The sequence below is a fragment of the Vigna unguiculata genome, chromosome 10 (genome assembly GCF_004118075.2).
Source record: "Vigna unguiculata cultivar IT97K-499-35 chromosome 10, ASM411807v1, whole genome shotgun sequence".
NCBI lineage: Eukaryota > Viridiplantae > Streptophyta > Magnoliopsida > Fabales > Fabaceae > Vigna > Vigna unguiculata.
The window spans coordinates 37368892-37394620 of record NC_040288.1 but is presented as its reverse complement, the minus strand read 5'-3'; positions in this window follow the sequence as shown (position 1 = coordinate 37394620).

Genomic DNA, 25729 nt, shown 5'->3' with positions numbered 1-25729 from the left:
TTAAAATGAGGATTAAACGAGTTTGTTTTATTGTTTAACTGAGAATTGGTTTAGATACCAATCTGTGTCAATTCAAAGTCCTATCTTGTTAATTCATGTGACACACAAACATCAATTTGGTTATTTTAATATCAATTCTCACATTATTAAATTTGGTAAATAATAATTCCTTAAACACGTATTAATATATTTATTTTAATTTTATTATAAATTTATATTATTTTATTACTTAAAATATCTTATAATATTAATAAATATTAAATACTACTACTGGTTTGAGCGTAACTTAGCCATGATTGAAGCAATAAAACAAGATAGTAATGTTTTATACTCTCTCTAAGTAGAATTCTTACACTTTTGTTGTAATTAAAAAGTTAGTTAACATTATTCAATTTTACTAATCACATTTTTTAAAACAAAATTGAAATTCAAAATTGAATTTTTTTTTTCACCTCTTTAAACATGCACAACACACAAGAATAGTATGTATTGAATGTTTTAAACCCTCTTTAAATGACCTATCATAATAAACCCAGATACCTAAAATATTGAAACATCACCTAAGTCTTTCATACCAAAACAAATGTCAAATATATATACTTGGTATGAATCAAGAGCACAATGAATTATTAAAAGAAAACAAATCACCAACGTGAAATATAAAAATCATAAATTTGGTTAAATTTTTAGAAATTTAAATATAAATTGAAAGTCTCACATCAAAATGATAAAGTTAAATGGTATATAAAAAAAATAAACTCGTAAATATTAAATCTTAGGTTTTATATTGAATGTGGTGTTAGATCTCTTATGGATAACTCATGCCTCATGGATGATCAATCTTTTTAATTTATCCAATAATCAATCTCCTTGATTTATCCTAGTAAAAAAAATTCAACATAATTATAGACTAAGGTGAGTTTCTATTTAGAAAATAATTATGTTTTTCAAATCAAAGCTTATGTTTCATGTATTTAAATTTCAATTTGTTGCAAACATCATAGTATTATCAAACAAGGAGGGTCATCATTGTAGAACTCAAATCCAAGTCGAGGGAAAAGAGTGGATATGAACATGGTAAATGCATATCTTTGTTTGTATGCACAATTTACAAGAAAGACAGATGGTGAAACTCTATCTAAGAGAAAGACCATGGTGTCTCATCAAGGACAATGAAGGTGGGTGGAAACAATGAAGTTGTAAGAGAGAAATGAGAGGGGGACTCAAAGTATGTAAGAGAAATATGTCTCAATTTAATATAAAAGAGTTCATAAAATCTTCTTACATCAATTAATTTTTTTCTGCAAAAATGTTACTATATTACTTTTTTTGGAGATCGATAACAACAACAACAAAAAAAAAACTCAAACTCATACAAAATATTTTTGTTATCATGAAAATAAATATGTAGTAATAAAATATATACAAAAATATAATAAGATTATTTTTTTTCCAACATATCCTTCTACTATTTTATATTGTACATTTGTTCCTACCCTAATAGAGATATAATTAAAATATCAATTCATACCTATATCTAATTATTTCTTCCAATTCTATATTTTAAATAAGATATTAAAATAAATTTTAACCCATATAAAGAATTTAACACCATTTCCAATTTGAAAATTTAACATAGCATGTTTACGAGTTTTTCTTCTTCTTCTTTATAAATAACTAAACCTTTTCATTTATATAGTTACATGAGACTTAAACTCACATTTAAGTTTCTAACATGTTTTATATTATATTTTTATTTAAGTAAAACACACCATAAAAAGTGAAAAGAAACTAAATAAATATCACAAAAATCAAAGAATTATGAAATAAGTATATTACACTAACAATATATTGATAACCATGAATTGGAAAGTAATGGGAAAGTTAGAAGACTAGTTACTGTTGTGAACAGTATACACACAATTGGTTTGTTTGAAATGATTGTGTGGTAAAAAAAAACAAAAAAAAAAACAATGGGGGTTTAGACATTTCACCTTTGGATAGATGTTTGTGTGTGTATGGTTATGGTTGTTGAGAGCAGAAAGCAAAGATGTCGTTGTCTGTTTGATGGGTGATTATATTGTTGGGAGAAGCAGTGGATTTGAATACTGTAGACTGTACAATAAATTGAAAATGGTGCTAGCTAGCTCTATACCAAATAGATGGATGGCTATGTTTATGAAAAGTAAGTATCATGTGGTCCAGTGTGTGATCTATGTGCCTATTTCTATGGTTTTGGGCAAACTCTCCAATCACCATAAATTGCACATTTGCATAGTTGATATAGACAACCAAAAAGATTAACATTGTCATACTCAACTTGTACCAGAGAGGTAGAAACATAATTCTTCTTCTTCTTCTTCAAATCCTTTTCAAACATCTCACTTTAATTTTCACATCAACACATTATTTATATATATACACTTCTCAAATACTTATATCATCAAAGTCAACAATCTTAATCATAACACATGACCTTCTTATAGTAGTATGATTTTACATTAACAAAATTTTCTAAACCTTCTTCTACACGTAACGTGACAATAACTTTATTATTAGTATATATTAGTGTTCTTTGATCTTCTTAATCACTTGTGCTTTTCTATCTTTTACATCTTGAAGTTACATTTGTTCATTCTTTTTGTAGAAACTCATGAAAACATGTGCAAATATGTACATTTTGTGAGAAAAAAAGATATATTATTATTATAAATTATAAAAAAGTAAATATAAGTAATTTGTGGGTAGTTTTCATTTATTTTATAGATATCTTTTTATCCTAGATATTAGTTTAAAAATAATAAAAAAATAGTTAAAATGATATTCCCTTAAAAATAAAATCGGTAAGAATTTATATAAAAAATTCTTTATTATTGTTATATACTATTAATAATTAAAATAATATTATATTATAACCTAAATTATTCTTCTAAAGAATTGAACATAATTTATATTTTTCAAAGATTTATTCATGACGAATATAATAAAAATATATATTTATTATGAATTATAGTTATTATTTTTAAATATTAAATATTTAGCATATACAATACACATGACGAAATACTAATTTGTACTAAAAAACAAATGTACCAAATAGACGTGTCCTTTATTCCTTTAGGGAAAAACACATCTTGAAAACTTATAAATAGTCATGATTTTTTTTTTCCTCATAAAGTTTTTTTTTTCTTCTAATATTAATATTTTTGTTACATTATCAATCAATAAAAATTAGGTCAAGAATGTAACTTTTCTAAGGGAACTATTATAGAAGCCGATAAATCTAAGTTACATATTTATAAAAAAAAAGTAATTTTTCTCATTAGCTTTAATTTTATTGTACTAATGAACTTAATTTATTTTATCTTTGTTCATAAATAATCATAAAAAATAGATATAAATCTAAAGTAAAGCGACAATAGAGGGAAGAAAGAAGAGTAATTTCCTGAAATAACGTTATCCTTGGTTTGAGAGAAGAGATGTGGAAATGCTATGAAAAGAGCAACACAGAGACTGATTTGATTTCCCTTTCTTGTTTGTTATTCGTTGGTGGAAAGGTGGACAACGCAATCCAGAAAGCGATTGAAATTCAAATTTACTAACTAATCCGAAGCCATTGAATGTGAAAAAGGAAATACATGTTTCATACCCGAAACAAATAGGTTAATCTGTGACCCTGCCTGTTACATATTTCAATTAATTGTAGTAATCTACCACAATATTTGTTTTACTTTTGTTAGATTCTGCAAACAGTTGGTAACACTTACCAAGAATTTCCGAGGAAATGTCACAAACACATGGTGTGGACAGATAGAAAGAAAACAACTGCATACCTAGATTCCATTTAAGGCCTAGCTAGGGCAATCGGAGAGAGAAAAAACAAAGGTGGTGCCGCCGTCCTCACCCATTCTCTTTTCTTTTAGCTTCTAACACAAATTTAAAGCCTATAAAGCTCAAAACCCATATCTATATAAAATATTAAAATAAAATATCATATCCATTGGGGACCCCTCTCTCTCTCTTTTATATTTCAATAAATTATTATTACATCCCATGCTTTTTCTTTTTATCATCAACAGATGCATAAATTGTTAATAAATGTATCAACAGTTCTATGAAATTACTTTTCAATTATGGAAGATCTCTTTAGTACAAGTATGTAGCATATAGGAAAATTTATATTGAAATTAGATGTCAAACTTTGTAAAATAGCATATTGTAAGATTTTATGTTTGTCTTGTGTATAATATGAACCAATACTATGAGATTTTAACTTTGAAAATTAATATGGCATGTATGTCTTGAAAGTTCTCATGAAATAAATTAAGTATAAAAAAATATTCATTAATTAATTTATACTTCATTGCACAATTTTTCCAACCTCTTTACGATATTCTATATGTAAAATCAAATACTTGCTGTATGATTATACATTTATAAATGTTTACTTATGTAAAGTTTTACATAAATCATTATTGGATTATATATTTATAGTAGTAAAATTTGTTTTCACAAAAAACAAAAATGTTAGTGGAGGATGTTGTTTACAAAGTTTCACATAGGCTAATGTCAATAAATTCCTCTTATATGCTTGTATATTTCCAATATCATATTACTAAATTTTATTTTGTTGTTTGGACATGCATGTATTAATTATTTATGTGTCTAATCTCACTACTTATTGAAACAGTGATAATAATTAATTATTTAATTTAGTAGTCATGTTTTTTTTCTATATTGCATTACTTATATTTTAGATAAAAGAAATCACATGGACAAATAATTTAAAAGTTTTAGAAATCTTAAAATCATAGGGTATTTCTGTCTCTAAAGATATCTTTGTTTGAAAAAGTAGTAGGTGAAATGTCCTTGTTTAGAGTTCTTAATGTCTTAACAATAAGGCATTAAACTCTACCAATCCAATTAGGTTTCCTTGGATAACCTACACCCTCATTCTCCTTGTCATCATCACACTACCAATAACTCAACCTCCTCTCCCAAAATCTGAAAATCTAAACTTCATAAACAACTTCAATTTCAATCCATGCTTCAAAATCCTTGAATATTTGGAACTTTCTAGAACCTTGAGATCATCCCCATTGTCTAGTCTTTGAGAAGGACCTATAACATCTATGAGTGAATCATTTTGAGGCTAAGTTGTCGTTAGGCATAGCTAACTTGTAGAATATCTATAAGTTGAAGTTGTTTAAGGACTATAACTTACCTTAAAGTTGTCAAAAATCTCAGGAAGTGTTTCCCTCCGAGGTGGCCTCACTTTCTGAACAATCAATTTCAACAATGCATTAGTAATGCCCTACATGATCTTAGGGTGTCGAAGGAGCATGTGATCTTATACAACTTGTTCTTTCGTATGACTATCTTACCAATTATTGATTTTGTTGTCCACTTAAAGTAAGGGAAAGACATGAAATTGATTAAATGTTCTTTATCTCTATCAATAATTAATTTCTTCTTTTCCAATATAGTTTTTATATAGAAAATATTCAGAAAAAAAACATTGAAAAAACAAAAGCTGAATAGAAACAATGTTGTATTTTAAATTATTCATAAAAAGTTATACAAAAAAAAGTACTTTTTATAGGAACAAAGTATACATTGTAGATATATGTTTGTAGTTTTCTTTTTTTTATAAACAAAACATCACCTTATAATAACTACTTTTTGGTAGATGGCGTCTGCTCTCTAATTAAATAAAAAGGATGTTTTTAACACTAATTGAAAGGAGAACTATAATTAAAATTGTTAAAAAGGAAACTTTTATAATATAAGAAATACCAAAGTATGATAAATGTTTTCTTTCTCAATAATTTTCTAATAGGATTAAATATGATCTTTCCCAAACTATTTGAAAAATTGCGTTCCATCCCTGAATTAAATATATAGTTTACCAAAATAATGTAAAACCTTTTCTCCATACCACATGGAGTGTTTTACCATATGACAAAATAAAGTTTTATATCACATGTAACAACGTAGAATATTTACTATGTAATAACAACCGGAATTTTATAGTAAACTATAATAATATAAGATCCACCTGTCATTCACTATAGATATATGATTTTTATAAATTACAAAACAAAATATCTATATATTTAATTTAGATACAAATTATATATTTAACCCTATACTTAAATCATTCATTAAAGCTGCTATTAAACAAAATTGGCATCTAAAAATACAGTTGTTGTGAATGGGTGTTGTTTAACTAGAAAAGTTGAAATATTTGATGCAGAGGGAAAGATTTATGGTTAAGTTAAGATGGGAGGGAGTAATAGTATAATAGATAGTGGTAGATATATAATGAGGGTAGAGTGATATGAATGGTAAGGTGCATTACAGCAACCAGGTAATAAATGGTTCCACAAGAGACGAGAATTGTGTAACACTGGCATGGATGACAATAATTCGAGGTACGGTGCAACTGTTGTCTTCTCAAATATAGCTAGCTTCAGCTATGTGTGTAGCATTTTTCGAGTTTTTGGACCACCTCCTCCTCTTTCTAACACCTCAATCCTAGCCTACCCTTATACACACTCTAACTCCACTTATTGCTTCAATAAACCATAAACCTAAACCTAATTAATCCCGCACCAGTACCATGATTTTTCAGTTTTTATCTGCATAATCAGATAAGTGAAACAACACTTGATTTTTGGCTGAGAAACCTAGGTTTACCAAAAATACAATAAAACTGAGATTGCAGGGAAAATGGATGTCAGCCATAATAATGACAATATACAACATTTTCTTCTCTCTATGTTTAGGTAATGGACTTGATTTTTAAAGCTCTTTAATTATCAAAGTCTAATTCTTTCCCTGACTTCAGGTTTATACACCACTCTGTGACAGTAATGTTTTCCGAATCATATGCAAATTTGACATTTACCAAAACAGATAATATGTATGGAAAAGTAGACTTCTGCTGTAGCTATTATATATCCTATGCTATTGCTATTGCAATTGCAATCACCACGTGGCTCTCGGTAGCGATACATATAAATGTAAACTATATTATTTGTCAGCTGTGAGTTAATGATCATAAAAACCGTAGAGTAAATGCTTTTAACAGCCAATGTAAGAATTAGCAACGCAAAGTAGTAATGTGAGACTAAATTTTATTGAATATATATGCATAAATAGTACAGTAGTGCATTTATAGAGTTCATCTTTCTATATGGTCAGGACTTTTGGTGGGGCTTTCAAGTTTCAGATTTCCATTCTTGGAGTTTGGGGAATCGGAATGAAGTGAGAAAAAAAGGAAGGGGTTGGGGTTGGGGTTGGACCAGTTTTTTTAACCAGCTAACACTGCAACTGTGATGAGGGTTTTTGAAATTCAAAGGAATGAAAACAATTAGGAATTTTCAACACAGTAGAGCTGGTTCTTGTGAAGTAGTACTTTAGAGACAGTTATGGGTCATTATTATACAACAAAAGAAAACCTCAATAACTCAACTTGTGTATATGCTTTCAATTTCGTCCTGAATTAATTTCTAGACCCTTATCTAGTATTGCTCACTGCTTTCTCTTCAATTCAATGTTTATTTGCCTGCACTATGTATCTGTTTTATGGTTCACATTTCAGGTAAAATTAAACCAAGTTTAAACAAAAACGTATACCTTACACACAGAATTTTATGATATCTATCATACCTACACCACATACTTTCTTTCTACCACTCTCACTTAATCTTCTTTCAACTATTATATGCCTTTATAATAATACTTCATCTGAACCTACACCATCTAGCTTTTGTTATCATTATTATCGTTACAATCCATGCGTATGTAATTCCAGAACAACATTAGCACTTTATTAATGATTATTAGTTTGATCTGAGAATTCTGTATTAATTATTATAAATTTGATTTTATGAGAGTTGTTATATGGAAAGTGTTACTCTTTTTTTTCTTACTTTCTACGAGAAACAGTGATTTTCTCAAATAATGTAACATATAGCTCTTCTTTACAGTTATGTTCTTTACAGTTATACATGCTATGTGCCCTAAAGTAGTCTACAGTTAGGGCTAAGTCAAAGTAGCTCAACTTTGATTTTAAAAAAGTTTAGTGTCCAACTCACACATGCAAGTTGGGGATAAACTTCAATTATAGAAAATCAGAGTATCTTTTTAGGGTTAAATATGTTTTTGGTCCCTCAAGTTTTAGTAAATTTTGAAATTAGTTCATTTTCGAAACTTTATACCAATTTAGTCACTCATCTTTAGAAATACGTAGATTTAGTCTTTCTAACCAAATTTTGTTAAGTTTATCGACGTTTCAAGCGTATTTCATGATAGTATTTGAATTGTTCACACCGTTTGACACATTTTCGCTTCAATATTAACTCAAATATTATCATAAAATGCATTTAAAATGTCAAATAAATTTAACAAAATTTGGTAAGAATGACTAAATCCACGTATTTCTAAAAATAGAAGGCTAAATTAGTATAAATTCGAAGAAAGACTAATTTCAAAATTCATTAAAACTTGAGGGACAAAAACATATTTAACCCTTTTTTTTTATTATTTTTATGGTTTTCTCAATAGACTTTTTCAATTTCCAGCGCAGAAATTTTTTAGTTGATAACTTCTATCTCTAGCAATTGGCTATGACTCCAATCTTACTGTTTTGCTAGGAAAACTATTATGAATATAGTTAATAACAAAATATATTTGTAATAAATATATATATATATATATATATATATATATATATATATATAATAATAATAACGTCAACTCATTTTAATTTTAAGATGAAACAAAATTAATAAATAGCATCCCGGCATTAATAAAATATAAAATAAAGAATACATAATATACGTTAAGAATTTTTCCCTCATGCTTCTTTTTTCATCTTGGGATGTCCTTATCTCGGATCCATGATTCAAAATTTTCTCAATTACCAACATAAGACATATTTTCCTAATTTGTATAAAATAATGAAAGAGTTTTTGTCTGAGAGTTTGAAGGGAAGACTCGAGGAGAGTTTGCTTTGTCGGTGACATGAACATGATGGTGTTTTAATTGTAAACATAATATAATAGTTAACAAGACAAAATTAAGAGAGAAGACATGTTTAATATTTAAAGTTTATGATACATTATATACTTTTTTTTGGTGAGGTAAGTATGAAGAATGTATCGACTATGAAGATGATGATATTTTTCAGCTAATTTTTGGAGAGAGGGTTAACTTCTTTAGAAAGTAAAGTGGAAGGTTTTAGTACCGGAAAATTCATCAAATTTTCATTATTCCTTAATGTAGAACTAGGTGCATTTTGTTCGTGTCTATGGTATTTTGTATTTATTATAAATGTTGCTTGATTTTATTTTCTTTATTAACGTTCATCAAGATTTTTGGCAAGTGATATTGACAAGTTTTCTCTATATATGTTAAACAAAATAGTTGATTTTTGTCGATCATGATTATTTAGAGTAGCTTTCATCAAAATTATTTTTAGAACATTGTTAGTTGTAGTTTTTTTAATCAATGTTCACCGGAAAACTTTTCAATTGACATTAGGAAAAAAATTATTGTTAATTTTGGCTGAACCAGTGTCTTACTTTTTCAATTGACATTAGGAAAAAAATTATTGTTAATTTTGGCTGAACCAGTGTCTTACTTAACATTAGAAAATTAATTATCACAAACTGTCGATATATATATATATATATATATATATATATATATATATATATATATATATATATATTAAATTCCATAACTCTTTTCTTTATTTTCTTTCACTATATAATTTTTTTTTTCTCTCATCTAATTGTTTGGCTTCTTCTCCATTTACATAATCCACTCACATCTTAAAAGTACTTTTTTTCTCTTATCATGCATATTACACATTTACACATTTTGCTCTCTTTTTTAGTTATATTTAAATGGTATATTATAAATTTTACTAAATCAAATAATTTTTAAATCTTATATTTGATTGTTTCTATTCTCTTCTAAAGAATTATTTACTATTTTTATTTCACATGAGATTGTTTGTCTCTTAATTCAAGTGTTCAATCAGGTAAACCCTTTGTTGACTTTGATGATATAAAAAACTTATTTTTTTTATTCTTTCATTCTTAATTTTTATATCATTTGAAGAATTTTAGTTTAACCAAAATAATTTTTATTTTTCTTAATGGTTAGACTAATTCAATATTTAGAAAGTTTTTTCAAATCTTTAAGATACTTTTTATCTTATGAAGTCCTTAATTATATTGTTTTTCTTTGAGTGATTTCGTTCAATGGTGTATCAAATCGTTTATAGGATACATATATGATTATTTTTACTTTTTTTATATATTTTTTTTATTATGTAAAATATTATTTTGATTATTTTTTACGTAATTATTTTTATTTTCTAATTCATTTTCATATGTAATTTTATTACTATAATTATATAAAAATATTTAATTTGTTATAATATAATAATTTAATGTTATTGTTATGAATCTTGCTTTTTGTTTGTCTGATTTTATTGGAATAGTGAATTATAATTTTTATTAGTTTATAAAATAAAGATATTTCATTAAAATTTAGAAAAAAGAAGTTAAGAAACATTTGAAATGTTTTTAAACTTGAATTGTTGTTTTCTTGTTATAATTTAAAAAAAAATTTAACTCCGTGAACTTTAAGTTTAAAAAGTTAATAGATATTTTGGTTGTTGTGAAATTAATTTTGTATAAGTTTAATTATATAATATTTTATATAATTCTTCCATCTTTATCCAATTGTTTTTTTATACTATAATTTAAAAGTTATATAATTCTAAATTTTTTCTAACTATTTGACATTGAATAAATAAGATTATGTCATTCTAATGTTGAATATAAGATCATTGAAAATTAATTGATTAATGTGATTTTTATATTTTTAACGAGATTTTTATTTTATTTTTTAAATAATTAATTGATATTAAAATATTAAAAAGTAACTAAGAGCACTACTACTGTATACCAGTTACCTAATTTTCTGGTAGAGGTAAAGATGAGACATAAATTTCATGCATGGAAAACATAGATGAACTTTTACTTCAAACATATGGGAATGAGATAATGAACCCGTTAAACTCTTTATTCTTGGTATATAAACCTAAATTTAGGTAAGAAAAATTAGTAACAAACGTTATTGTAGAAAATTCACATAAATGCATTCAATCCATTTCTAGGAAAGGGTCACCCATGGTTATTGAATTGAAATAATCTAAACCTCAAATTTTCAACTTCAATATTGGATTACGAATCGATTTCTTAGTGAACGTCAATCATGAGAAAACATTAAGCATTGATTCAATAGCTTAAGATTCAAAAGGGAACTCAGTTACAAGAGAGGATTACATCAAATTCAACCTAATCTATTGAAAATGAAAAAGTCGTCAAAAGAGAAAAGAAAACGAATATGAAATAGAGATAAGGATAGAGCCATGAATTCTATATTTGGTCATTTCCTTCAATCTTAAGTGAAAGAGAACAATTCTCAACTTTTTCCTTCCTTTCGGTCCTTAAGAAAAAGTAAAAGAATTACCCAATTATATATATATATATATATATATATATATATATATATATATATATATATATATTTCAAAATGAACCGTACACACCAAACGAGTGAACAATACTCATTAGACATCAAAGTCCTAGTCTAATTTATTGAGGTGCAATTTTTCATCTATAGTTCTTCAGAAAATTTTGGATAATTTTTGTCCTTAAAATTTTGGTTATAATCTGATACCATTTTTTATATCTACTACTTGAAATATGTTTTAAAAAAAGGCAAAAGAAAAATAAAAAAGAGAGAAACCAATCTTTAAGCTTGATATAGAAGGAAATATGGTTGACAAAAACAAAGTCAGCAATTTTGTTACTATAACCATGAAGGAATGGTGACATTAACATCAATATCGGTAGAATTTGTCGGTAAAATTTATCACTAATTCATAAATTTTATGATTAAATATATTTTTACTTCCTAAACTTTGACACGAAATTGGAATTTGTTCATGTCTCAAATTTTAAAAATGAATAGATATAGTACTTCTAACTCAACTTCGTGAAATTTTTTTGATGTGTTAAGCTACATTTCTACTTACATTTGAACTCTTTAAACAATTTGACACATTTTAACTCAATGTCATCCTAGAACAGCATTTATTATGTAAAAATAAAAGTTAACGTTGTTGAATTAAAAGAACTATATCCATTCATTTTTAAAGTTTGAAGACCAAAATATCTCAAAGTTTGGGACATGGAAGAATTCCAATTTCATGTCAAAGTTTAGAAACAAAAACACATTTAACCATAATCTACATTATTGACATATATTTTCATTAGTCAATTTCATTCATAAAATGGGTCATAAAATCCTCACTTTAGGTTTGACCAAGTTAGGATGAAATTCGTCGATATATCTATCGTAGTTATCTTGTTTGAAAATTCATCGGTATTTTTTCAGCAATATTTCTTAAAATTCGTCAGTAATTTTGTTGGAAAAATTGACATTAAATAACGGTATTTACCTACGGATTTACCAAAAACAAAATCCATCATTCATTATCGAAGATTATTTATCAACGAATTTAAGTCATTTGTGGTAACAAACCACTTTTTTACCATCAATAAATACAATGAATTTTTCTATATGACGGTAAAATTTATCGATGAATATTTTACTAAAATTTTTGTTCTCATCGCTAAATAGTCGATAGTTTTACTTTACTAATAGATTTTTATGATTGTCAACGAATATCGACTACCAAATATACTAGATTTTCTTGTAGTGTAATACATGATTTCTTTTTGTAAGTAGAGTTAATTATAGTTCTTCTTTAGTCATCTCCGCTAAGATTTGTTTTTGTTGATATATGTTAATTTATTTGTTAGTTTAGGATTTTCTTTTCGAATTCAACACTACGTTTTAGTTATTTTCAAACATAATTGGTCTTTAGTTGATGTTTGTCATAGTCTTTCACTAACATTAACTAATATATAATTTAGGTTATTTTTTTATCAACATTAATCAATATTATTTGATTAATAAATGATAAGAAAATATTTCATTAAAACCAATTTTAGTGATCAAAAATCGTTAATCACTATAGTAACCAATTTACAAAATAAAATAAAAAATTGTTACTAAAATAGTCATTTTTATGAATAAAAAATTATAATTAATCATTAAATTGTGTTTTAAAATAGGATCCTTCAAGGGTGGGCTAGGATTACTCTTCAACCATGGGTCAAGTTGACATATCTTGATAAAAAAAGTCTACAAGAAAAAATGCAACCAAAGAATTGACCAACATATATTACCTTTTATTTAAAACAAATCTTCATAGAAAACATAGATACTTAACATATATATATATATATATATATATATATATATATATATATATATATATATATATATATACACTATATTTAACGTCGGGGCTTGTCTAGGACTGACGTTAAGGGACGTCATGTTTTATATCTAACGTTAATTTTAACGTCACTCGATACGACGTCGGGATTTGTATAAACATTAAAAGTCAAAAATAACAAACGTTAAAAGACATTTTTGTGTTAGTGATTGCAAGTATATATTTAAGAGCAATAAAAAAAGTATTATAGTTTACTTATGCTTTCTCTTTTCATTCGTGTAGGTTTTAGCAACGAATATAAATTTTACATCTATTTTTATATATAGAATATATTTTTAGTCCCTAAATTTGAATACAAAATTATAATTCGTTCATATTCTAAATATTGATGCATTATTTGATTTCCAAACTTAAGAAAACGAATGAACATAACATGAGACATGAAAGTGATTATAACAATTTCATAAGCAGATTATAGCATCCAACAAAGCATGTAAAAACTCAAAACGAAAATACAACACAGAACATATATAGTGAAATTGTCTCAAATTCACAAAACACATATTCAAGTTTTGGGTTTCTATTATCCATGTTATATATTGTTCTTATCGAATTTTGCCAAACAATTCCTGAGATAGACAAAACTGATTGTTGACATATAATTAAACTTTGAATCACATGGACAAGAAGTTCATCTATAAAGACTTTGACACTCAAATGAATAAAAGATTTATGTAGTGGGAATACAAGTGATAATAAGATAGATTTTACTTTGTATTATATAAACATATATTTATAGTCCTTTTAAACTTATATGGACGTCAAGTATCTATTAACATGTAAATATAATTATGTTGTATCATATATCATGTAAATATATTTTCCTTATTTTAGAGTGATTAAAATATTATTTGGATCTAATATTTGGATCTTTGGCTATTAGGTCTATTTCAACATGCTAACATACATAATTAATTATAACAATTTATCAGGTAATTACATATATCAAAGTCAGGTATTTTGCCTTTTACATCCCAAACTTCACTTCTCGTGTTAGTTTTCATTAATCCTTGTCTCAGTATGTCTTCCTCCACCTTCCATTATATATATTATTAAGTATTTTCGGCACATTAAATCTATTTCCTTGAAATGAGAAAGAAAGCAAAGAAGAAGTAGGGATCAAATAGTAGCTTGTAAAGGGAAAAAGAAAAATCCTTTGAAGGAAGATTTAGGAGAAGCAATAAAAAAAATCATTGAAAATTTTAGTATCATGAGGTTTTTTATGATGTGAATATTCTAAGGAGCCATTTAGTGGATAAGGTTTCCTCAATCTTTGGCCAATGGTTCTGAGCGGTACACAACGGATATAGAGGTATTGAAATAACTATTTCGTTGGGTTTCAGAATTCTATTGTTTGGTGTAAGAAAGAACACTCAAAACTAAACGAAAAATTAAAAACTCATCCACTACATTAACCAAAACAAAATTTTAATTGTTTGTATTAATATTAAAACGTATCATTTTTAAGAATATAAGAAACTACAAACTAAATTAACTTAAGTATATTGATTAGCCATCAAGTATGTAAAGTGAGTACAAGATTCACTTACCAACTGGTTCTGTTCTAGAAGATTGAGTTAGTTTATAGTTTACTTCTTATGATGCATTTTAATCATCTAAAGTCTGTATTCTAAAAAAATTTGTTATTTATCGAACATATAGTATTATCCACTGTTGTATTGCTATCGGACTAATATTAGTGTTTAATTTTATGTTTGAAATATGTTTATATTTCAATACGAGAGATGTGTTAAAGATTTTTCATCGACCAAACATTAAACAAATTTGTAGTATATAAACAAATACAAAACTCAACTTTTAGAATATTGTCTGTATATACTTAGAGTTAAGTTCTTAAAATATAATTTATATAAAAAATTATTCACTGACTTTGCATAATTTATTTTTGTATTAAAAAGTTTGCTATCCAATTTTAATTTTGGGTGAGGGAAGAGTACAGGTCCCTCAGTTGCTCCACTGATCCGTCACTACATACATTCAATCTAGTTTACAAACTTTTTACCTAACATTTATAGCTAAATGTTGAACTCTCCTCCACATGGTGGTCCATGTCTTTTTTATCCATACCTTCACACCCAATTTTTTCAAGCAAGGAACCAATCCCAGCCATGAATTAATTACTAAACATTACCGAAAAATGTTGTGAGTGACTGAGCCGATACAAAGCTTTGTGATTAAACATGTGCACATGAAATATTGAAAGAAAAGGTCTTGTGTCAATTTCCACACAAGCCAGAAAGGGATAGAAAGAGAAAGAACATAGATAATAAAACAAATATTTTCACAGCAATTGAAGTTTAGCATCTTAATGTGGGCATGCATGAGGAGGAAGTGAGAGAAGTGAAATTAGGATATGAATATATGAAGAATAGGGCATGGTGAGAGAGAGAGAGAAAGGATAAAATGATCTGAGATGATCGATCATAAGAGGATACAGATAGCCCTACCAAAATAGCCATTAGGCAATGCATACAGATGGGACAAAATGATCTGATGAGGGAGAGTTTATCAAAAGGACAAAACATCATTGATCTATCACAGACTCAATGATCCAAAAAATCTGCCACCACCATGGGATAAAGGGAGACCACAGAAATAGAGGGTGGGACCATATGTAAGGGAATGGGGACACATTCAAATCAACCAGATTGCTGAGAAAAGGAACTTTATTCAGTGGTGGTGAGCTCACCCAATAATTCCATTTGAAGAGCATGTATAACTAAATGTAAGAGACACATCAAGTGCACACAATGTATATATAAATAGTATAGCTTCAGCCTGCACCTAGGTAGGTAGCTGTTCAACCATATGTTATTACAGTTTCCATGCCTTCGCACCCTTCATCTCTTTTACATCCCCTCGTTTTATTATAATATCATTATTTGATGTATAATTTTTTTGACAAAAACTGCAAACCTTCTCGAGATATATATAGATACGTGATTATCAAGTCTTTCATATATATATATATCTAAAAGATCTATTGAGTTATAATAACAATTATTCTTGTTATTTTCTTCTTTATATTACTCGATATGGAACTTTGAAGAACAGACTAAACAAACCAACAAAAACAAACCCTAAAGTGACATTATATGACAGTGTTATGATGATTTGGTGTGTTCATGTGATATATGAGATGGGAAAGTAAATAAGAAAAGATTTGAAGGGTGTTAGTGGTAGAAGTAGAGCAGAGGGTCTGAGGAAACCGTTGGGCTATGTTGGTGTTAGGTCGCTTTCGAAGCATGAATTGCGTAGGGTGTAGGAAGATTAGGCTTTGTAGAGGGTAGAGGGTTCTTGGTGTAGTTTCATTTATTCATGTATTGTAAACATGTCTTGGCTTTTGTTTCTCGCTTTTGTTGCTTTCCAGTACTGCAAAATTGTATGAGTATAATTATGATGGAGTGATCTGCCATATGCTCCCCTTTCCCCTTTCTCCTTCCACCATTTCCTGCATTAACTTCTCTCATCAATACTCTCCAATCCACACATCAATTTTCACCTTTCTCTCCCTGTCACTCTCTTCACTTTTTTATACTATCACTAACAACTCATATATTCTACTTAACTCCAAACTGCTCCACTTCTTCTATGCAATCTCTCTCTTTCACTTCTTCACAAAAATAACTAACTATTATAATGGCCTAGATAATCATCAAATCAAACAATATACACATTCTTATATATCTATGGTTTAACTTGTTTAACTATGTAGATATACTTTTCAAATTTTGAGATTACTATTCTTTTTTTTTTCTTTTTTGTTATGAAATAGACTAGGTCAAAGACAAGTTGTATGAACAAAAGGTCAAAGACATGTGATAAGCAAACTTTATCAAGAAATAGGACAAGGGACACTTTGATGCACATGAAAAATGTCCTGCAAAAATCGAAAAAAACTCCTTTTAAACACAATTCATTTGTTTTTAGTCAAGGCCCACAGTTTAGTATTTATCAAGTCTAAAACATCATTAACATAAAATACCTTAAAAGTTAAATAATGTGTGCATTGTATAAAAGTATCATTAAAAAAACTAGTATAGCAAAGTAATGTATAGACTGTGTTCAAAGTCTTGTTTTTTCACTATACAAAATAGGAATACCTTATAATTATCTCCTTAAAGGAAAATAAATATAATAAATTCAAATCCTTAACTTCTTTGACATACATATGCACAATTATGCATAATAGGAAGATGGCTTGAGATCATAGTATGCAGGCATAAAATCCAATGTTTTTTTATATTTTATTTATAATATATATATAAAGTTTGTGTAAATTTGTTCATAGTTGAACGAATTAAAGTGAAACATTATTTTTTAAGAATTTTAAAATTTGAGTTCAAACTTTTCTTTACTTCAAATTTGTACAACAGATTTATAGGTTTATTGATTAGGTAGTTAAGTGTCACATACAACATTTGTATTAACTTCATTTGGAACTAGACAGGTTCTCAGTGAACTAGTCATTTTAAGAATCAAATTGTACTTCTTTTTCTCTTTCATATTTAAAAATTGAATCATTGAACAACTCAAAGTCAATACCTTTATTGTATTTAGATAAATTTTTTCATTAATAAAATTAGATTAGGTAAAGATTATCTTATATAGTTTATCTAAATTATTATTTATAATTTATAAATAAGTTAATTTTATTTTATAAAGAATTACTTTGATATTTTTTAAACAATTAAAAATATTTATCCAAACAAACCCTAAATTAAATATAAGATATCATTATCTAATTACACCTTGTTTTAACCACTGCAATTTAATAATGACCCCTCTATGCAAAGTGTTTATGATCACAGTAGAATGTGTGAAAGTAGGTTTATGCAAAGTGTGAATAGTTGAATTTGATGAAAAATTATGTGGCTAGGTATCTAACTAGATACTACTCCTATTGTTGCCGTCCTAGTATGATTTGGGTAAAGATGATAATATTGATAAATTAATAAATATATAATGATGGTCCAAAACTCTCTAATGTCAGATAATGGTGGTCCAACAGATGCGTATAATAATGTCATACCCATATGTGACCCTATAAATAAATTATTGCACTCAACAATTTTCTTTCTTTAATTAAATTTGGCCCCCAACATGTATCATGATTATTAATCACATATATTTGTACAACATATATCATACCTAAATTATATACCTAACTATCTCAAAGATAACTTAATATTATTTAAAGAGTTCCAACCAGTGTCATCGTACAATATCATTTCAAATCTATAAGCATTTATTTTAAAAAATACATTATTGTAAAAAAATTTATCAACAAAATATATATATTATTCTTAGCTCATGCATGTGTACTTAATAATAAATAAGTTGAAATTATTAAAATCTTGACTATTTCAATTGGTACATCCCTTTTAACTGAGTTGTTTAGAATTTAAGTTAAAATTTATATTATTAATTAGTGAGCTAACTCATCCCGACTCATTTATTAGGAAAAAATTTTAAATCCGGTCTGGTTCACCACGAGTTGGTGAGTTAAACAGATGAGCTCACTAACTTAGTTAAAAAAGATATATACATATAATTTTTTTTTTCTTAAGTCTCAAAAAACCTAAATTATAATTTTGATTAAAATCTAAATAAACTTAAATGCAATTCAAAAATATGTTAAACTCTATATACAAACCAAAATCGCAAAATTGCAAAAATACAAATTATAAAATATGTTGGCTAAAATAATAACTTAACTTAAACGCAAATTCAAAGTCCAACATAATTAGAAATACTTGTATGACTCTTTATCTATGGGTTGGTGAGTCAACCCGACTCACCACGGTTCAACCCGAGTGAACTGGGATCTAAGTGGGCCGGATCAAAAATTAACCAGTATTAAAATTTGTAAAAAGGTTTCAACCCAACTCGTTTCAAACCTGTGGTGAACCGAATTGATTTGTAAATTTCAACCCATTTTAAGAGCTTTGTTTTAAACGAGAGAAAAGTCTATTGAAGCCAACAAAAAAAGGAGACAAAAAATATTCAGAAAACTAAGAAATTAAGAATAAATACCATAGATCACAATATGTAATTAATATTCTCATAGCTTAAGTCTATTGGTTTTAAATGCTTGAAATGTTTAAAATACATCAATAATACTCATAATTATTTTTATTTCAGAAAATGAAAAATCAAGATGACAGAATTTTGTTGATATTCAGATATAGCAGAAAATTCATACAGGTAGCAAAAAGTTGGAATTTGTAGTAAATAACTAGTTGTCCTTCCTCACATAGTTAACTTTTCATATATATAATACAATGAGTCACCATAAGAGTATGGACCAAATAAATTAAATAGTGAAATGTTCATAAAAAGAAAATTATAAAGGCATGTTTGGAAGATGCATAATGTTACAACTTAAAATTTATTTATATATCAAGTGTGAGATTTTTCTTTAAGATAAAAACATCTAAGAGAGTGACAAAACATGAATTTTCACTCCAGTTGCCAAACGTGACTGTCACTATATAAATGGATCAATCATTGGAATTCAGAGCAAAGAAATTTGTATGCCACAATTTTAGATAGAAAGAAAATTAGAAAAAGAAAAGAAAGAAAAGAACTATATACGTAAAGAAAAGAAGTTAGGATAATATTATCCTTTTGGAATAATTAATAGAATGCATGTAAAAGTCTCAATCAAATGAAACAGCTAGTTACACATTAATTTGACATAAAAACATGTATTTTGTGTTGGTAAGACTTTCATTCTGTGTTGGAAACTCTTGCTGCTGAGATTTGCAATGCAAGCAAGAGAGAGAAAAAGAATGATTTCAGATGTCAATAATAATAATAATAATAATAAAATAATAATAATATAAATAATAAGTGGGAGAGATAAAGTTGCCTATTGTACATGGCACCAAAATTAAATGATAAAATCTAGAAAAACAAATTTGACTTTTCAAAATTTTTAGTTCCTCCTGATGAGAATATTGTCAGACAAGGCAGCACATGAACAAATGCGGGTTATATACACCACATAATATTTATTTCCATAAAATTTGGTCATAGGAATAAATTTATAATAAGTGACTCTAATTTTTCCACATAACCAATTAATTAATTATATATCTAACATTGCCTAGCATACTTAATATATACAACATAAATATTTTAAAGAATTTCTGTGAGATATACTATATTAGATAATTTCTTGAACACCATCTTACATTGATGTCATAAAATATAGAACATTATTTTTAGATGGGTTAAGGTCATTATTAGTTACTTATATTTGTATAAATTCTTCATTAGACATATTTGTACATAATTTTGTTGGGAATATTATACATATTATTTTGTTGCTGATAAAAGAACACTTCCACTTTTCTTTCTATTTTCCATTCATGTGAATCACTTTTCCGTGGACCCAAATAATTTGATAGAAACTTATCTTATATATGTGGAAACCTCCCTAACTCCATATGCGAAAATAGTAAAAGAGCATAAAAGAACATGTGAGTAATGTGTGGTTGAAGATTGGATTTGTAAAATGGTATATATGGTTACGTGTACGGTTGAAATTGAAAGATGAAAATTAGGTAAGGAAAGTGCGAGGGCACATAGGAGAGTGCGCGTGAACCGCCGACCACCTGATTATCTAATCACTCTTACTTTATTCCCATTTTATGCCATCAGATCAAATCTGAATGCGTGATTCACATGTCATGCACTTTCAAAATATATACATATATGCCTCTCTTTCTCCATCACAAAACGTCACTCATCAAATTCACTTTCTACCTTTTTCGCATGCTCTTTTTACCATTTATGTTTATATTTATATTCTAAATAAATAATTCAATTATATTTGGGTTAAATATTTTATTTTCCTTCACTATGAGAAAATTTTAAAATTAGTCTATTTTAAAATTTTAGATCAATTTAGTCTTTCAACTTTCGAAATACATGAATTTAGTATTTTTAATCAAATTTTTGTTAGGTTTATTTAATATTTTGTACACATATCAGAATTGTATTTGAGTTATTTATATTATTTGACACATTTTTATTTTAATGTTAAGTCAAATACTATTATGAAACACGTTTGAAATATCAAATAAACTTAACAAAATTTAATTAAAATGACTAAATCCACATATTTCGAAAGATGAAGGACTAAATTAGTCAAAATTTTTGAAATAGATTAATTCCAAAATTTATTGAAAGTTAAGGGACCAAAAACATATTTAACCCATTATATTTTTATGAGTTACCTATCTTTTTGTCTTTCAGACTATTCTATAAATAAATATTGTATAGACATTCTTGAGTTTCTATGTTTTTTTGTCTTGTTTTAAATACATTTGGGACATGGTTTATTTAATCTTCGTATGAATAATTGATATTATTAATTCTCATTCTCATATTAAAGTTTAATATTGTCGTAAAATATTACTAGATAATAATAACTTTAATTTGACAACAACTTAACTCACAAAAAGTAAATCGAGTATACTAACCACGAAATGTCTTAAAAATCAAATGTCATGTGTATGTGTATGGATGCGTGTATGTTTTAGTTTGTAATATTATAATAATAATAAAGTTAGTATTGACATCCAAAATGTTATTCTTATTCTATGTAACTTTTTTTTCCTTTTTTATTTAATTATCAAGTTATCTATTCTTTGCATTTTTTTCTTTTTTCTTTTATTGTCTTTTAATGGAAGGAAATGTATTGTTATCGTTATTCCTCTTGGTTTTGAAGCACTTTAACATGTGACATGTGATTAATTGAATATCTTCCTAATATCCATAAAATTGATGTTGTTCAAGGGAAGTTCTTTTCCAACTATAAACCAATACATTGAACTAGCATCTCCTTATAGAATTTCTGACAAAAATACTCTTTGATTTTATTCATCCCTTTTAAGTACTGTTATTGTGTTTATACAGCAAAATAATGCATGCACATTGTACTTTTCAAAATCGTATCACATTGTCTTTGTCTTATCTTCTTCAAAACGAAATTATTAAGAATCCATTCATTAGTGATGTGAAACATTACAGAAAGTTAGTGCAAAAATAGGTTTGAATTGTTTTTTTTAATTGAATATAAATAAAAAAAAATTAAATGCATTAAACGCATCGTTAATGAGATTTATATATAGGTATATACTATTCTACTGTTTTATTCCTTATACAGTACATAACTTAGTCATTTAACTAACTTTTTATATATATTAATTCAACACTTTCTTTTTTATTCTATACGTTATTTTATTTTTTTGGTTAAGAATCATTTTTTTTGTATTTTTGTTAAAATATAAATCCATGCATTATGATGTATTTGATATATTTACCAAAAGTGTATATTTGATTTTGACTTAATATTAAAAAGTTGTGAAATTATATCTTTTACTATTATTTTAAAAATTCACCACGGTTAATCATATTTTTAGCAAATACCTTAATTAATTCAATAATCAATCTGTTTTTTTAAATGTTCATGTATAAACGAACTAAGTATGCCATAATTTTATTATGAAAATTCTATCTTCTAATGAATAATAATATTTAAAGTTAAAATTATTAAGTATACATAAATGTATGTCATCATTTGTTTATAAAAAAAATTATTATTGATAAATACAAATATTTAATTTCAAAATTATTTTCGGTAACATAGTTTGTATAATAAATATTAGAATACTACTAATGTAAATTTCAACTATTACCATGATATTTTGATGTTCTTCTACGCTAACCTTTTCAGGATTTTTGTTTTAAGGAAAGAATTTATTAACAAACAAAAAGCAAGCCCAGAACCAATTATTTTCAAATTTTTAGAATAATGCCCATGCATCCACTTCTTTCTGCAGCCCCATAGTTTACATGTACACCTTCATTGATGGTTAAAAGACCAAATTATCTTTATTCTCGTTGTTTATTTCGGAGGGTACATTTCAAAAGTTATTTTTTCCTTTTGTATTATATAATATAGAAATATTTTTTGTATAAAAAAATGTTCAGATTACCTAATTTAGGAAAACATTTTAAATTATGTAATGAAGAAGTAAAAATGACTTGTAGATTGTATAATCCAAATATAAGGAAAAATTTTCAAATTGTATAATGTGAAAGTCATTCTTTTAAGAAACAGGTGAGAATTGCCGCACTTATGAAGGTGCAAAAGAAACATAGGGAGGTGCAAGAAGAAAAGGCCTGCCTATTCCCGAAGTAGAATATACTGGGCCGATATGATAAAGAATTTAGATGGCATATGTGTTCAGGCCCATTTTTTAGAGTAGAGTGTGCGCCTTTGGATGAACTTTTTTCAGTACTTGGTTTTAGAAACAAAAATGGTTTGGATGAAATATTTTACAAATGTTTATTTTGAAAAATAAATGAACAGCCTTTTTTTTGTGCCATGAAAACTATCTTGCTTTGTACAAAAACCTAGTTATTTCAGGATTCACAACATCAATTAAAATTGATTCAATGCAACTTAATTTATAAATAAGAGCACGTATCTTAATAAGGATTTGAATTATGATGTCAGTATGACAACACGGATTTTGACCTTAAACTCCAAAGGCCTAAGTCCAATTAATGACTACAATATTAATTAAGCATGTGTTAGAGTTTATAGGATGTCATAAATACCACTGTAATTGCACAGATAATTACTGTTTCATTGTGATTTATCCTTACTTCAATTTAGGTCAATGTATTCGTATTGGACATATTTTCGTGTTTAATATTTTATGATATTTTACTGATATTTATCTATGAAATCTCTAATTTACACTGTAATAATACTTTTATAATAACACTAATTTATATTCTTTTTTATGTTAACAATTTTGATACATATGTTTTTAATTTGAATTCATACAATAACAATCATATATTTATCATATTTTTATAAATTATTATACATTTTTCAATATTCATATACCATATCTTAATATTTTTAAAATAAACATATCGACGTGTGAGATAGTGTCGTATCTAATACATGAATCTTTTTCGTGCATTATAATCAATAACACAAAACCCATAATTCAGTCAATTTTGTTTGTATTAAGAAGTTCGTACTTTTAAAATCTTATGTAATTATATTTCAAATTATCTAGCAAAATTTTCTTGAAAATTCCTTTTCCTTCGAAATCTCAATTGTTTACACTCTTAAATTACTTTTAAATTATTAAAGTGATTTTTAAAATGCATATTGTAACATCCCGTTTTCATAGTTTTTAAACTATTAAACAAAACATTTAAATTTTAATAATTCAGAAGCAGATGATGACGTAGGCCAGTATAATATATAATACAGTCATCCTCAAACTAACCATACATACACTGATCAATACATACAACCCATACACTACTAAAGGGTTACAAAACACCCGATCAGCTAAGCAAAAGAAAAGGGTACATCTACTACTGGTATGCTTAACATAATCATCTCCTGTCCCGGAGGGGTGTATCCTCACCTGCACCTATATCTGCTCACGCCATTCAATAAGGACGATCATTGCATAAACAGAAGACACAAGGAGCACACAACATACAAGAAGGGTAAACTAACTTGAACCAAGAGCAATTCATGCAATTGTTACACTTAGGCAGAAAACAGGATTTATTATGCAATTTATCAAAATCATCCAATCAATCTCAAGCATACACCACACACCATTCTAGACTCGATATCCGGATTATGTAAGTGGCATTGGAGCTTTTGGTGACTTGCACTTGAGATGGTTCCCAAACTCTACAGTTTTAGGCACAAAGGGTATTCACTCAACCACTCTCAAGGTAAATCCCATCACCTCTATGACAGATCGGATTCATAGACCAGGACCTCTTGCTACTCTCCCCGACGTAATCCATCATACTCTACTTGAGTCTTAATGGTTACTAGGAGCATCAGGATGCCACCAATCTGAGTCCTCATGCCCTTACATTCACTAAAACCATATTCCTTAGGATTTCCCTTGAAATCCTAACTCCAACATATTCCCATTCACATCAAATTCACACTCAATTCCATCACACAGTCTAACATGCATAAGGATCACATACAAGATCAACCATTATCATCTTAAGGCAATCAATATAGCATCATGTAATCAAAATAGTGAGAAAACTAACTTCTGCAGGGAATCTCGCTTAGGCTAGAGGGTCTCGCCTAAGCTAGAGAGTTTATCTCGCTTAGGCGAGTTGATCTCGCCTGGGCGAGACCTCATACAGTGGCAAATTAAAAATCCTGGGCGA